We start from the raw sequence: 16,551 nt of genomic DNA, 5'->3' as shown, positions 1-16,551 counted from the left end.
GTACTCATCATAATTATAATGCCTACATTGTGTTCTAGTCTACAGATTTGTTATAATTTATTTAACCGATTAACAACAAATATTTATAATTTTTCATTATTTTAAATAGCACAATGAAGAATAACTATGCACATGCCTTTTCTTACAATATATACAATTGTCTACCATGGCATACATTCCTAATATTGGAGCTGCTGAGGGAAAGTGTGTCCACATATTAAACTTAAGTAACAAATATATATCACAAAAAGGGTTTTCAGACGGGCTGTATTAGTTTGTATTTCTATCAGCGATTTCACAACCTGACTAACACTGAAGTTGGTGAACATTTCATGGTGTTTAGTTTTATAGGCAAAATAAACATATATGGCCATTTCCTTGGATTTATTTTCTAGCTTTAAAGAAGTTATTTTATGTGAAGTTCATTTTTATTTCTTTTTGTGAAGTATATCTTTTGCCTGTTTTCTAATGAAAATACTTGCCATGTTTTCTCCTCTCTCTCTCTCTCTCTCTCTCTCTCTCTCTCACCAGTTCATTACTTTAGGTTTTTATCAATATTTATCTTAATATTATCTGGAATTTATTTATAATGTAGAGTGTCCCAGAGCTATTTTTCTAGCCAAAACAGGTTGCTTTTAGATGTTCTTCATATTAGACAAGAATTGACCGAAGACACTGAATTCTAGATTTTTCTCTGCTTTCATAGTTTAGGAAAGGTATATGAGTAACATACTACTCCCCCCCACACACCCATACAATAATATATTTCTGTTCTGTTTAGTAGAAAAAAGATAAAGTTTTCGTATCCTCGTTTTACTTCTATCAAAACTCTATAGATGTTAGCTCATTTTCTCTGCCATCTCATGTTGTTAAAGGGTGGTGCTCATCCTTATTCTCTTTTCTTTGTGGATGATCCAATCAATCTGCCAAAATACTGCATTCTTTCTTTAAACTTATTGATGAATAACTCTGTGAGGGTATCTCTCTTAATTGATTGCCTTCGATTACTTTTCCTGACCCAAAGTAAGATATATTAGTCTGAAAATACATATATTCCATCAATTTAGAAAAAAGTTATATTTATTGAATTTCTGATTATATATAATTTTTTCAGATATGCTGATCACTATTCTGGCTCTTTGTTTATTGCCTTTTTTAATATCTACTGTATCAATCAATGTTCTTAAGAAAAAAGAATCAATAGGTTGTCTGTCTCTGTCTGTCTATCTATCATCTACCTACTTACCTACCTACCTTCCTACCTATTACCTGCCTACTTACTACCTACCTACCTACCTACTTATCTACCTAAATACCTACCTACCTGTCTACCTATCAAAGAGATTTATTTCAAGGAGTTGGCCTACAGGATTGTGGGACTGGCAAGTCACAAATCCACAGGGCAGACCCGCATGTTGAAAAGTCTCTAGGAGAACTGATGCTGCAGTCTTGAGGCAGAATTTTCCTTCGGTGAAACTCCAGTTTGCTCCAAAGGCCTTTCAGTGAGTGGATGAGGCCCACCACATTATGGAGGGAGAGAATCTCCTTTACTTAAAGTCAGCTTACTGTAGATGTTAACCACGTCCACAGAAGGCCTTCACAGCAACACCTAGAAGGGTGTTTAACCACATAATCAGGTGTTTAGCATAATCAAGGTGACACATAAAACGAACCCTCACACCTGCCACTCTTGACTTTTTCACCTTTCATTTTTCTCTATTTCTGTATCAATCTGTGTTATTTCTGAAGCCTGAATTCTAAAACTGATGAGATATTCTTATTAGATATTGATTATGTGATTTCATTTTTTTACTTATTTCTTATTTACTTTGTTTCAAAATCTTTTTTTTTTTTTGGTTTCTCATTAACTTATTTGACACTAAAAAACAAGTTGTCAATTAAATTTTATTTTATTATCTGGAATAAATATTATTTATCACCAAAGGGGATTCTAAAATATATCCTCTACTTATCATGTTTCTTCCTAACTTTCCTACTGGATAGTTTTTGTCTTGACTTGAATTAGATTTTCCCTCTTGTCATTTATATTTTAAATTGAGGCAATTCTGTTTAAACCTGCTACCAGTTCAAAATAACAAGTAGAATCTCCTTTGTTCTTAAGACTTTTAATATAGATTTTGACTGAATAGTGTACCTTCACTTGAATTTTAAATTGTTGTATTCTATAATTTTTCAGTCATTCAGCTGCCTGGGGGACTTAAGTTGAGGGACTTAGAACCAGTTGTGGAGGCATTTTGAGAGAGTTTCTGCCATATGTGTGGCCTCCAAAACAGTGAAAACCTTTGCCCTGGGGGATCAGCTCAGATAAAGCTGTTCTTGGGGTTGCTAGAGAGTAACTATTAGGTTTTGTCTTATTCCGTTACTTTGGGATGAGCCAGTTACTATGGCAGAATTTATGTTGGTAAAACGTAATTAAATTAAGGTGTAAAATTTTCTCTGAATAGATAGATTTCATTATCAAATTAAAGATACTTCTAAATCGTGAGTTTGTTTCTTTTCCCTGAATCTTTATTCTGGACATGATTATTCTAGAAGCTGAGTGCAGATCAGGAAGATGGCTCTTACTATTCTGTTACCTCTTTTCCACACTTACTTAATACCCTGAAACTCACTGGTAACATAGCCCTTTAGAAAGTCAATCCTCAGTTGTTTAAACACCTGCTATGTCTCTAACCACACACTTCTCTTATAAGGATGCTTAGAATGAATCTTAAAAAAACAAAAACAAAAACAAAAAGCAAAAGACCAAAAAAACTTAAATTCAACATAATATACACAGTTCTGCAGTAGCGAAACAGTCAGTTAATCCTAGGGTACACTCCTCCAATTTGGTTTATCCCTTCCACTTCCCCAGGTAACATCACATTGCCTTCTTTAATTTTAGTTCTTTGGGTTGATTTGGTGAGTTTTAAGGAATTTTCTGAAAATGTGCACTATGCTAAACATTTCTTAATTTTTTTCTAAAAACATTTCACGTTTTGAATGAACTCTAAGCTGGATATGTGGTATGAAGTTAATCTGGCTGTGTATAAGGTAAAATGAGTATTTCTATACAATAATCCTCACTTTTCTAAGGTGATTTATAAAGTTCCATACAATAATTAAATTTAGAAAAAAATTAATAATATTTCTTTGAAGGTATAAAGGTTTTTGGAAACATACATTTAAACTGATTTTATAGAAAGAGCAATGTAGAAATTAAAGAATCTAACAATTATTTATTGGTGATATTTCTATGTGAACAACTCTATATGTACTTAATCTTAATGACAATTTCTTTTTGTGCATAGTTACTTTAAACTTCAACCTGAAAATAAGAATGGTCAGAGTCCTAGTAAATTGAGAAGAATGGATTATCCAAAAATGAATAACTAGATAGTTTGGTCTAAACCTCCTGTCCGGACAAGTCAGAAAAGTGGAGAGAGGGGACTGCAAATGTTATTTATCAAAATTTGGATCCATTGAAACCAGTGTTTAGAGGGACATTTAAATACATATATAAGAAAATAAGAAAGATCTAAATTCAATATCCAAAATTTCTACCCAAGTAGTATGAGAAGAGCAGTGAAAGCCGACAGCAAGCCTAAGAAAGAAAACAATAAAATGAGAGCACAAATCATTGAGACTGAAAATAGAAAGGAAATATAGGCAATATAGGAAATATAGTTAGTATTCATTGAAGAGAATCCTTGTACAATGGGCCCACACAGTTCAAGCCTGTTATTCAGGGTCCAATTGTATATTTAAGATGATCAATCTCAAACCTAATTAAAAATAAGAAAATCAATCTAATTAAATGTTCTACTACAGTGACGAAGACTGAGACAGGTGATCGTGCTCCAGATGATAAGGGTAAAGGAGGACAGCTGCCTCTTCCATGGTTTTGTTAAGAGTGCAAATTCACTGAGCACCTTCAGAGGGCATTTTGGCTGAAGTGTTTACGTGGAGATTAGGGGCCACAAGAAAAGGTTTTGCTCTTTCTATAAATAGTCCAAAAATAAATAAATAATAGTTACAGAAAAATTCCCATTTTAATATCAAAATGTGAATGCATTTACAATTTTATACAGAAATCCCACTTACAGAGTTTATTCAATTAAGATAAAATTGCATAAATACACAAAGATTATACATATACATATGTGTATATATATATATATAATATTTGTATACAGTTATTTCATTATTCATTGAGCATGGCCATAATTATAATGTTCATCAAAAGTAAAATTGATTAATAAGCCATAATACAGTTATATAAGAAATACTACACAACATTTAAAAAGTGAAGTAGAAGTTCTGGAGATTAGTTGTAAGATGTGGATATACTTAGTAATAAACTGCACACGTAAAATGATTAAGATGGTAAATTTTGTGAGTTTCACCATAATTAAAAAAGTGAAGTAGACTCATTTATATTTATATGGAAAAGAGTTTAAAATGTGATTAAATAAATATTAAATGGAAAAATACGTGTAATAATAGTGTTACACTGTGATTAATTATGTCTATAGAGAATGCATGTGTAAAAGTGTACAAGAGTACCAATTCAGTCAGTTATGGGAATGACAAGATTAGCTTAAGGTTGAGAGAGTTTATACTCTTTTCACTATTTTTTTAAATAGGAGCAGTCATTACATTTAAAACAAAGTAAAAGGAATAAGAGAATATAAAATTGACAGTATTCAATGAATTATGGCCTCTCTTATATTATAAATATCTATGACGGGGAAATTTATGGAAAATATTCTTTAACTATATTATTTTAAAATTAACTTATGCCATTATAAATATTTTCGTATGGCTAACTTTACTTCATTAAGTAATAATGCTAACAACACACTTAGGTATTACTTAGGCCTCTGACACCATATGGAAAAGGAATATGTGATGGATGCTTTTGCCTTCCTTCTGCTCCAGCTTTCTCTAGGATCTATTGGATGATTTCCAGCCATAATACTTAACATAAGTATCCGTAATTTTTATTGACAGCAGCTATCTTCAAAATGTCAAATCTATAATGTGTGTGCAAAATATTCTAACAGGTGCAATAGCGACAGCTTAAGGTCAGAATGATACACACAAAAAAATTAATGAGACCCTATGCTTTGAGAATATTTATGGCATTCTTGTTATTTTTCCAGTTCAAATAAGGGTCAAGAAAAAAATATTTGTGTAGGGGTGAGGGACACAAGAAGAAAAAATGACTTTCTCTTTCTATAAGTATTCTGAAAAGATAAATAAAAAATAGTTTTCAAATAATTGCCTACTGAATGGTGAAGAGAAAAGATGTGTTTTACTTTTTAAAGTAGAAGTTTTACAGCACAAGCGAAGAGGAGGCTCTGGGCAGGAGGATGGTTTTCTTGATGCAAAAGACATTTCTAGCAGTTGGTGTTCACCCTGGCGCATTCACACTGAGCCCTCGCGGTGACTGCTCCCAGATTTACAGGTACCAGGGGGCGATGCTGCCTGCTCATTCAGAGAGAGAGCTCTTGTTTCGCAGATTTACATTAACAACGTGAATTTGTCAAGATTCATTCAGATGCAAATAACAGAAAACCCATTCGCCTTCCTATGTCACTTCTGGGGCTCTCAATTCCTCATTTGGGGCCTAGGCTAAGTAAACAAATGACAGCAACAGCAAATCCACCTGGGTTTGAAACTTTCTTCTTCACAGGGTGTCCACTAGAGTAAAATCCACACACCGTAGATATAAATCTGACAGACACAACTTTATGGTAATGTAGTTGCATATAAGTAACACTGAAATATGAATGTATGTCAGGTTTTAGCTATATATTTATAAAAGATCGGTGAGTCATATTTTGCCTGAAGATTCCCAAATCTTTTCGGCCTGGCACCTTTGAAGATAGAACGTAAGTTATTCGTTACTGTCCCTGAGACCAGATTTCGTACCCTCTATCACACTTTCCTCTCGAAGAAGGACAGGGACATCTCTCCTGACAGTAAAGCGTCAGCTTTGATCTAGGAATATTTGGAACCCGCAGGCTGTTGCGACTTAATTCATTTGCAATTTCTTTATTCTCCATTGTTATCAAGATTCAAATAGAACATGAACTACTTCTTTGGCTGAGTTCTACCATTTGCTTCTCTCCTCAGTCTTGCAAAGTACTGGGTCAGCTTTAAAGCTGGTTTTTATATTTATCAGACTCTGTGATTCTGTGACGGTTAGAGCCACCTTATAATCAGACTCATAAACGTATTAAACCTGACAGTCTAGCAAATAACAAAACAAAAATGTAATTAACTATATACATACATATATATCTCATATATGCTTTTATATCTGAGAGAGAAAAGGATACATATGAACTTAAACAATGTCGTAAAATGAGAAATTAATATCCCTCTTAAATATAGACACAGAAATCCTTAATGCAATTTTAGGATTTTTATTATAACAAATTTGGGTTTATCTCAGAAATGCAATGCTGGTTTTCCATTAAAAAATCAAAGTAAATGTTTAAATGAGAAAAAAAAAATCACCTCGATAGATGTAAACAAAAGCATTTGACAGCATTCAACACACATTCTTGATAAACTCAGCAAATTTATAATAGAAGTAATGTCCTCAATGTGATAAAGTACATCTGTGAAAAGCTAACTGCAGCATTATCATAAGGATGAGATGGTGAATGCTTCCTGTGAAGACTGTTCGTTCTTACCATTCTGTTAAACCTACTCAGTGACCTATACAGGTCAGTAAAACAAGGAATAAAATAGAGACATAAAGATGGGGAGAAATAAGTAAATTTGGCAAGTTCATAGGATAAAAGGTAAATAAACAAAAATTAATTTTATTTCTGTATTACAGAAAAAAACAAATAGAAATAGAATTTTTAAAGTTTTAAAGTACATCAAAACAAAATATTTAGGTAAAATTTAGGTAATATGTATAAAAGCTATACACTGAAAATAAAAAAAAATTGGTAAGAGAAATTAAAGATGACGAGTTAATAGTGAGTACACAGACTGGAAGATTTTATATTGATATTAACTTAAGTTTCACCAAGTTGATGTGGAGATTCAAAGTCATCCAATAAAAATTTCAATAAAAATTTTCAAGCTCATTCAAAAATGATGTATCTAAGCATAGTACCTACAATAGTCCAAATAATCATAAAATAGAAAAACAATGTTGGAGGAATTACATGCCTCATTTCAGTAATTACTATAAAGCTACAACAATGAAGAGAGTGTACTTCTGGCATAAAAGTAGACAAATAGATCAATAAAATAGAGAGTTCATAACTGTGTACTTCCATGATCAGTTTTTAGCCTAGGTACCAAGTCAATTCAGTAGAGAAATAAAAGTTTTATTTTTTAAAATATAGTTCTTCAAAAAGTGGAAAAATGAATGGGGCAAAGTAATGCTCTACTCTTACTTCATACCATACGTAAACACTAATTTGAGAGGGATCAATTATATTGTTTAAGAATAGTTAGAAGTATATGATGATGGAAATCAGAATTGTGTGTGCCAATGGGTGATGAAGATTAATGACAGGGAAAAGAAATGTAATATGTTTTATATTTTAAACAGTGGATTGGTTACATGGGTATACATATGTGTCAAAATTCATCAAAATGCACATTTAATATTTCTGCTCTTCACTCTAGGTAAATTTTATCTCAATTTTAAAAAACCTCAACTGCAAAAGAAAGCACTAACTCTGCACATTTTCACTTGCATGACACCCACAAGGAACTCTTGACATATCCAAAATAAATGAAAAACACCTTTTGCAATTAAAATCTGCTTTGGTTTAGTGGAAATATAAACCTCTTTTGAATTTAGCCAAAGAGGGAAAAAATGGCTTTACAAAAGACCCCTTAAGAATTAAAAAAATTGGCCAAAGCAATCAAATATTTAAAATTAAAAAGTATTGTCATGTCTTTGGAATACAGCTATGTCTATATGACACTAAACATCGAAATGAAAAGTGAAAAATTCAAACATGCAGATGTTTTCTTTTAGACCAACAAATATTTTGATGTTTTCAACTCTAAAGATAGAAGTCTTTGCATAAAGTTAATTTTGGTTGGAATGACTTTACCTACATTAAACAAAGATGAAAGAGTAGAATGAGATGCTAGAGATAAAGTTACAATTAAATATTGATGAAAGTTGACTTTGGGAAAGTACTGTGTATTCCTGAAGTAGAAGAATCCAAAAATTTTTGTGCTGATTCAAAATGAAATGAAGTTTGTGGTTGCAGCTCTATTTATTTTTCCCAATTGTGTTCAGCATTTTATATATTTTCTTAAAGTTTATTAGGTTTTATTTTCAAAAAGTGTTTTTACTTTAGAATAATGAATACTAAAAAATTTAAAATATATCACCAAGGAGCTACTGGACCATAATCTTTATATGCATTTTTTTACTTTTCTAAGAAGGCCGATCATCTTCTCATCTCATTGAACTATGAGGCTCAACTGATTGTATGTTTGAGAATGAAGTTAAGGAACTATGACACCACACTCACTATATGTGTCATTCAAAATAGTTGTGAGGGCTGAAAAATGTTAATAGTGTCATATAAATCAGTTTTAGGGGAACGTTTATATTTTTACCTATTATTTTTTTTTCTTATTTCACTTCTATCATTTCTTGCTTTGCTTATAAATAATTGCTTATAAATTTGTTTTGGCCAAGTCCCTTAGGTTTAGATGTTTAGAGATTTAGCATGTTGCCCCTAGCCATTGGTTATCCTAATCTTTTATATTATTATCAGGCATACACCAGAATATTTCATTTTTTAAAATAAAACTATGCACATTCATATGTTCAGGATACAGACGGATTGAACATGCTTCTTTGTAGACTCTAGTCACTGTTACTTTTGTTAGAGTTTTGAAGGGCAGAGTGGCCACTGACTGAGCAGAGAGGCCGATGAATATTGTGTTTATGAGGACAGCCTCAGAGGCCAGGTGCTTGAGTTCAAATTCTCACCCTGCCACTGCCACTTTACTGGGTATATGGCTTTTGGAAAGAACCTAACTCTCTTTGAATCAGTTTTCTTATCTTTAAATTCTCATTAGTTTAAAATATTTCAGAGTGTACTTTTGCAAATGAAACATGTTAGTACATTTAAAATGCTTGGAAAAAGGGTAAAAAAAAGGTAGCAGTTACTTTTATTATATATAGACATCATCATCATCAGGCATCTTAAAAGTATATAGACACAAATAACTGGGGATGGGAACATAGATCCAAACAGGGAAGCTGATTTTTGAAGACATGTTAGGTTGTTGAGGTTGACTAGGACCTGGGAGCTTCTGTGTGCCACTTATTAAAAATGCAGGTGAGTCTGGCTGCACAAGTCTAGTACAGGTTTCCCTTGGGAGTTATTGGAAGCAAGCTGCCATTAACTGGTAAGCTGATATTTTCCTTTTCAGTGGTTTGGCCTCACTTCTATGGGGAATTCAACCTGTAAGCCCGTCTGAATGCTCCATAAAGCAGTGAAATAGAAATCAAAGTGTTATTTTTTGCTTTAGAATTTCATAGCTATGAATCGATTGATCTCTTCTTTTTAAAAGCCATTTTAAAGATAGCCTTTAAGAAGGCAAACAACGTATTGAAGTATAAAATCCTCATCTTCGTGTTCTTAAAAGCTAAAAAGAAGTATGGAATATACTTCATAACACTTTTAACTGCCTGCTTTTCATCTTGTTCTTGAAGACAGAGGAATATTGATTCTAAGGCTGACTATGCGTTAGAGATTCTGTTGATCACAGGGGTGGATATTGACTTTAAAGGTGCTCAAGATACTAGGGTATTAGGTTCCATATTTAGTTGTTCTTTTCCCTCTGTTTCACTTTGCCCTATTGACAGATGACAGATTTTTGGTTATGAGGGACATCGTATGTGTGTGTATATAATAGATGTGATCATCTGAGCTGAATAATAAACAAGAAAATAGGAATTCACTTGAATTCCAATGGAATTCACTTGAATATATTGAGAAATTACTTCAGCAAGCAGGATATAGTCTTACATGATGACATTATCACTTCTACTTACACTTTTTTCTTTCTTATCCTGAAGTGTGTGCTGGACATGTTATGGGCACAATGGACACCATTAATTGCCTTTATGCTTTTAAGATCATAGGAGTTTTATTTACAGTGTTCCTCACTTCCATGTTATTACAAACCACAATTTTCCAAAATAAATCTCCTTACTGATATTTTCCCATACTGATAAGTATATTCACATAGAATCAATCATTGAGCAGGACAATTAAATAAATTTGAGCAAACCTGACTTTGCGTGAGCCACCTCTTGGAATCGCTCGAACAGTCTAGTGACTGTGCTCCCTGTGTGTGGTCTGGAGTGCGTAGGTTGGACTTGTCAGAGCAGCTGTGCAAACAGCCCACCTTCCCTATGTTTAGATACCTATCTGGACTCACGGAATAATGGAGGAAATAAAAACTGCAAACTGTAATAAAGGTAGAAAATATGTGTTAGTTATATTTCTCCTTAATCCTAATAAGGAAACCCAGACTACACACTTCTTTGTTTTTTTCCAAACATATATTTAATACATCAGCTTTTTAAAAGGCCATATACTTTATGTATCATGTTTCAATACCCAAGTGTGCTCTGTTTAATACACAAGTGTTGCAGCGCTGCAGCGTCAGGAAGCGAGGAGATAATCCTCTGTTGGAACCCTCAGTTATGTGGTGCTTCTCTACATTTGTACTGTGATAGAGAGTACTGTGGAGGGGTCTGGCATTTTAGTTTTTCCAAATATCCCCTTTATCAAATCCCTTCACTCTTTACGCTAAATAAATACATTTGATTTATATTACAAATACGATGAAAATGACTTGAGTTCACTTAACAATGCCATCAGGTAGGCTTTAGAGGGGATAGGAAAGAAATTCCAATGAACATATATAATAAAACTTTTATTTCTTTCTATTTGAATTAAAGAATTGAGTAAATGATAATTTCCGCTTCATCGGTTTGTATTTAGGATGAGAAATAGCTGACTGGCAGGTGGGTACTAGACTTACAGGTGGATCACTTTGTAAATTATACAAACGTCTATCCGCTATGCTATACACCTGAAAGTAATATAAAATAATATCAAATGTAAAAGAAATTAAAATTTAAAAAATTAAATTATTTTTTTTGAAAAAATAAAAAAAAACAAAAAGGAATAGTTGGCAGAGCCGTTTACTTTCAGGACAAAAACTCTATTTGTGGAGTAAAAATTATTATTTTTCAGAACTACTTTGCCAGGACACTATTTTAAGAAATATTAATTTAGATCCTCTTCTAAATATTTTGTTTGCTGAAACATTTAAACTTAAATATGAATTTATTAAATATGAATTTGTGGGGGGGGCACATGTACACAGATATCAGGCTAGCTAAATATCACAATTTCTTCCCAATCAAAACTAGGAAATTCAGAGGTACTTAAAATAATTTCAAATCAAAATTAATATAATAAAATAGTAAAAATAAAACATGTTAATACTATAGTACAGTAAAATATTGTTTTATCTATTAAAAATGTCTACCAAATTGTAATAACCTAAAGCAATAACAATGTTCGACCTGTAGATAAATTATTTTTCAAAATGTACAACTTTTTCCGACATAGATTATGATTCAGACCATTTCAGGGCACTTCGCTGTTACAAGGTGAAAGTTCAGGAGGAATTTAATATGAAATTGATTGTGGTTAGGAAACCAGGATCTGACCGTATTTTTCTTGAATAAGCAAAAGCAAAAGGGACCTCAAATTATACCCTTTACCCCACACCAAACACCTAAAGCAACATTGTGACCTCTTCTAAAGTTGCCTGGGGACATAAACTCAGAACTTATTTGCAAAATGGTTTTGTAATTGAAATTTTAATATCACTTCATAAGCAGAACTTGTCTCCTTGGGTGTCCAAAGAGTGCCACAGACACTTTCAGGCCGTAAATTCCCTGCTCATGGGGTCCCAGAACAGTGGGAGGGCTTCAGACCACAAAAAGTAAACTCAGTTTCGCCTCCCTTTGAAGAAGCAGAATTAGAATGGAGACGGTTCAGAATCCCCTGGGGCTGAGGTCTATGTCCCTGGTCTCCTCTAACGTTAGGCCCCACGGCAAATGCTGAGCTCTTCCACAGAACCTGTATCTACCAGGCAATATGGGAGTAGCAAGCTGGAGAGATCAGATGTTCCTGATGGCTGACTCTAGCCCAAGGTTTCAGAGTTTTGACAACTGCAAATTCTCACGGGTTCATGAGTCTGCTATTGGGCAAATGGTATTTTGTTTTATTTTTTAATTTAAAAATTAACTATCACAGAACCATTTTGAGCACACAAGCTCACTCAACCTTTGAAAACTCTCTTTTGAGGCAAAGCAGTCTTCATTTTTTTTGTTTGTTTTTTTTTGATGCAAGCTCTTCAGTGGAGGAAAAAAGACAAAACAAACAAACAAAAACAAAAACAAACAAAAAAACCCAAATATGATATTTCTTCATCTTGGTCCATTTCCTGGAATTGGCTCCATCCAAGAAAGACGGAATGAAGCCACCACAAGAAAGGCTTTCTCACTGGAAATCCAGGCCGGGTGCCAGCCAGAGCCTGGTGGATGCTTCGTGGGAAGGCGCATTCTGCGAGGTTTCCACTCTCAAGAACCTCGGCCTAGCGTTTGAGTCAGCAGGTGATTCAGGACCATCCATCACTGATTAGAGTTTTATTATTATTATTTTTAAAAGCGGTTCCTTTCTACATCCTTGAATATATCGTTACGAGACGTGTGTTTCCTAAAAGATAGCGCTCCAAGTCTAACCATGTCTGAAAACAGAATTCTCTTTAATTTTCTTAAGTGTTCTTGAACCACAAACTCTCTATAAACACCATAACCTATCTTTACTACATCTCAAAGGCAAAGCCTTTGCAAAAATGGGGGAAATTTTATAATTCACATTTTAATTTTATATAATTTTTTTAGCATATGGGGGCAGAAAATTACAGGCATTGTAGAAACTCAGGACGCAAATAGAAAGACCACCAGGTCGTGTGGGAAGGAGGCCGACGGTGGAAGCCCACTCACGATGTGGTGTCCTGCCCTTGGCGGGGTCACCGCTCACCCCACTCTCACCCTTTCGTCCCCTCTGCGAAGCCCTGTCCCTGACCTGCATTCCTTTCCATGGCCATGTCTGTCTCCTCCCACCCCCCACAGTCTTCTCATTAAGACTTCTGCAGAGCCGGGCGATAGTTCCCAATAATCATTTATATCTGGCGTCTCTGCACAAAGCATTAGAAATAGATTACTATCAAGCAGAATGCACACTATCTTATTTCTATGACACAGAGTTAAAAAGCAACACATACACTTAGCAATACCTTGAGAAAATTCAGTCATTTCATTAGCAATATAGATTACATGAATATTATAATAATTTGCTCCGTGCAGTTTGTGAAGCGATTGTAAAAAGCGCTCAAAAAACCCAAACTCATAAAAAACATTAATATTTCTATCTATGACTCAAGCTCTACTTTAAATAATAGAATACTCGGCAGGAGGATGGAAAGCGTTATTGCTCTCCTGAATTCAATAGTTGCTCATTATACCGTTTTAATGCAAATCTATCTATATCTATATATCTATATCTACATCTACATCTATCCACTGTAAATACATGTGGTTCCCTTCCTCTCTTTCTTTAGGACCTTCTACAATTATTATCGAGAATTTCCTTATAAATCTTATTTAAAATATGACGCCTACTCCTGATCGGGTACTCCCTATGCTCATTACATCGCTTTGCATTTCTTCATATCCATAGTGTGACATAGTGATATGCTTCATTGTCTGCCTCTTTACTATCAGAATGTGAGCTCTGTTAGGGTGGGCATTCGTTTTGTCCTATGCTATATGCCCTGATATAAAATAGTGCCTGGGATTTGAATAGACGTTTCACTGAAGAAGATAAATGAATGGCCAATAAGCACATGAACAGGTGCTCAACATCATGAGCCATTAGGGAAATGCATTTCACAATCATGAGATACCGCTTTACAGAAAGTGGAGTGGACGTAATCAGGATGACATACAAAAACAAGTGTTGGTGGGGATGTGGTCAAATTAGAACCCTCATAAATTTCTGGTGGGAACGTAAAATGGTACAATGATTTTGGAAAAAAGTTTGACAGTTTCTTAAAAAGTTAAACATAAATTTACCATACGACCCACCACTTCCACTCCTAGGTATATACGCAAGTGAAATAAAAACATATGTCCCCGTGCACGTTAACGTTCACTGCATCGTTATTCATAAGAGCCCCAGACTGGAGCCAACCCAAGTGTCAATCAGCTGGTAAAGACATAAGGAAAATGTGCTATATCCACATATACTAGTGGAATATTCTTCAGCACTACAGAGGAGCATATTACTGATACATACTACTACATGCATGAATCTTAGGAAACTATGCTAAATTAGAGAAGTCAGGTGTAAAAGACTCCATATGTAGAATTATATTTATATAAAATGTGTAAAAAAGAGACAGAAAGTTGAATAAATGTTGCCTATGGCTGGGGGTGGAAAAGGGAAGCGACTCCAGTGGACAGAAGAGATTTTTTTGGGGGGGGGCAGGGGTGACAATATTTGAAACCTAGATTGTGATGATTTTTGTACAACTGTATATTCACTGCAAATAATTTAATTTTACACTTAAAACAGGTGAATTTAAAAAATGTAAATTAAGACTTCATTAAAACTGCTAAAAAGGAACTAATACAAAGTAGAACCTAGATATTTTTTGAATAAATATGGTGCTCAATAATGATCACAAGCTCAGAAGAAAGCAAGCATGAAGTTATTTGACCTACAAAATGTCTTTATACAAATAACCTTATACGAACAAAAATATACTTACTTTATATACATACAGCGTGGGTTCGTGTAGGCACATATATGTGCATGGGTGTGTTGTGTATATATGTATTTCCACAATCTCGGGAAACATCTTACAATGTAAGAGGCTTTAGAACCTAAAATATACAAGTGATGTTTTAGGTATGGTTGTAAATTAGGAAGAAATAAGTCAAGATTCCATTCCATTATAGCAGATTCTGGAGTGAAGAGTTTTGCCCCTGTACTGTCCCCAAGTGCGGCCACTGTGGTTTGAAGGGTAAAGGTTTAATGGTGGGGAGGAAGGGGAGGCTCCTGTAACCTTAGTGAAGTAGTTGAATGACCAGAAGGCTGCTCAGACTTGATGGTCTGCTGAAGACATGAGGCTGTGAGGCCTCTGCAAAGTCTCACTACTCTGCATCCCAGTGTCTGATGCACTCTTCAGCGCAAAGGTAGCCAGGAACAACTCAAAGTAATTATTTTTGATAATAATGGAAAACAGCATCTGTACGTAGCATTCCGAAGCTATTCATGCAGCAGGAAGGCAAAAAATAGCAAACTTTTAAATTATGATAGACGCTTTCTATAAAGTGGGTATTGATGAAAGAAGTTCTTTGTGACTTAAAATAGAAGCTGGGGTTTTAAAAGTTATTTTCGGAAATTGAAGCTTGCTTTGTAAATTAAGCTTTGGCATTAAATCCTTTCACTGAAAAGGTTAAGTTTTGGCTTTTCCATCTTAGGACTCATTCCAGGTCTCATCATTTCCTCCACGAGAGGAAGCGATTGGACCGGGTTACCTTGTTCCAAGTTATGAGATGTAGACATCGCTTCTTCCCCGAGTGCCTGAGAGTCAGCTAACAGTCACTGCTTTGAACAGATCTATGAAACCAAGAAGCAGCTTAACGAAGACAAATAGTGCTCTGAGAACCAGCGGGCGGGCTCTGCCCTCAGCTGCCGCTGTGGTGTGAGGGCCTAGCAATCAGAAAAAGTTTTCATCTTTTACTATGATATGCAATCACGAATAAAAACCGGACTCAGAGTAAAGCGGATGAAGAAAAGTTCATTAAGTTTATGTTTGGAAAGAAGCAGAATGATTGAAAGAAAGAATGCCACTTTCGTGTTATCTGATCACTTAAGCATCGGTCACTGATTTTTCCGGTCACACTCCCCTCAGATAAAACCCACGGTGTTTGACGTGTGGGCAGAAGTATATTGGTAGTAATGAACTGGTCAGGGATATTAAATACTCTTCTCTTCTCATGTTGATCCAAAAGTCTATCTGCCAAAATTTATTAATTGAATATTTGCTCTCCAATTTATTTACATATCTGCCAAAAGTGCTTTTGAAATTTTTGGCATGAGTTACTCTGGATAAAAAGAAATATGAGCTATAAAATAATAAAATAAACTTGAAAATAGCCACTAAATGTGTTTGATTTTTTATGAACAGCCAATACCTCTGTTATTCAGAGTAATTTGAATCTTTTAAACGATATGTATGGAGTACAGAGGATAAAACAACCACGAGAAAGCTATCATAACAAGATTCCTTATGTTCACAATTTATTCCAAGAAGGGCCCCTTTGTTATTCATAGAAGAGACTTTAGTTCTAGATGTAAGAGGTGGAGCTCGTTATTAGGT

The sequence above is a fragment of the Pteropus medius genome, unplaced genomic scaffold (assembly GCF_902729225.1).
Source record: "Pteropus medius unplaced genomic scaffold, Ma_sr-lr_union100, whole genome shotgun sequence".
NCBI lineage: Eukaryota > Metazoa > Chordata > Mammalia > Chiroptera > Pteropodidae > Pteropus > Pteropus medius.
This window is presented reverse-complemented; position numbering follows the sequence as displayed.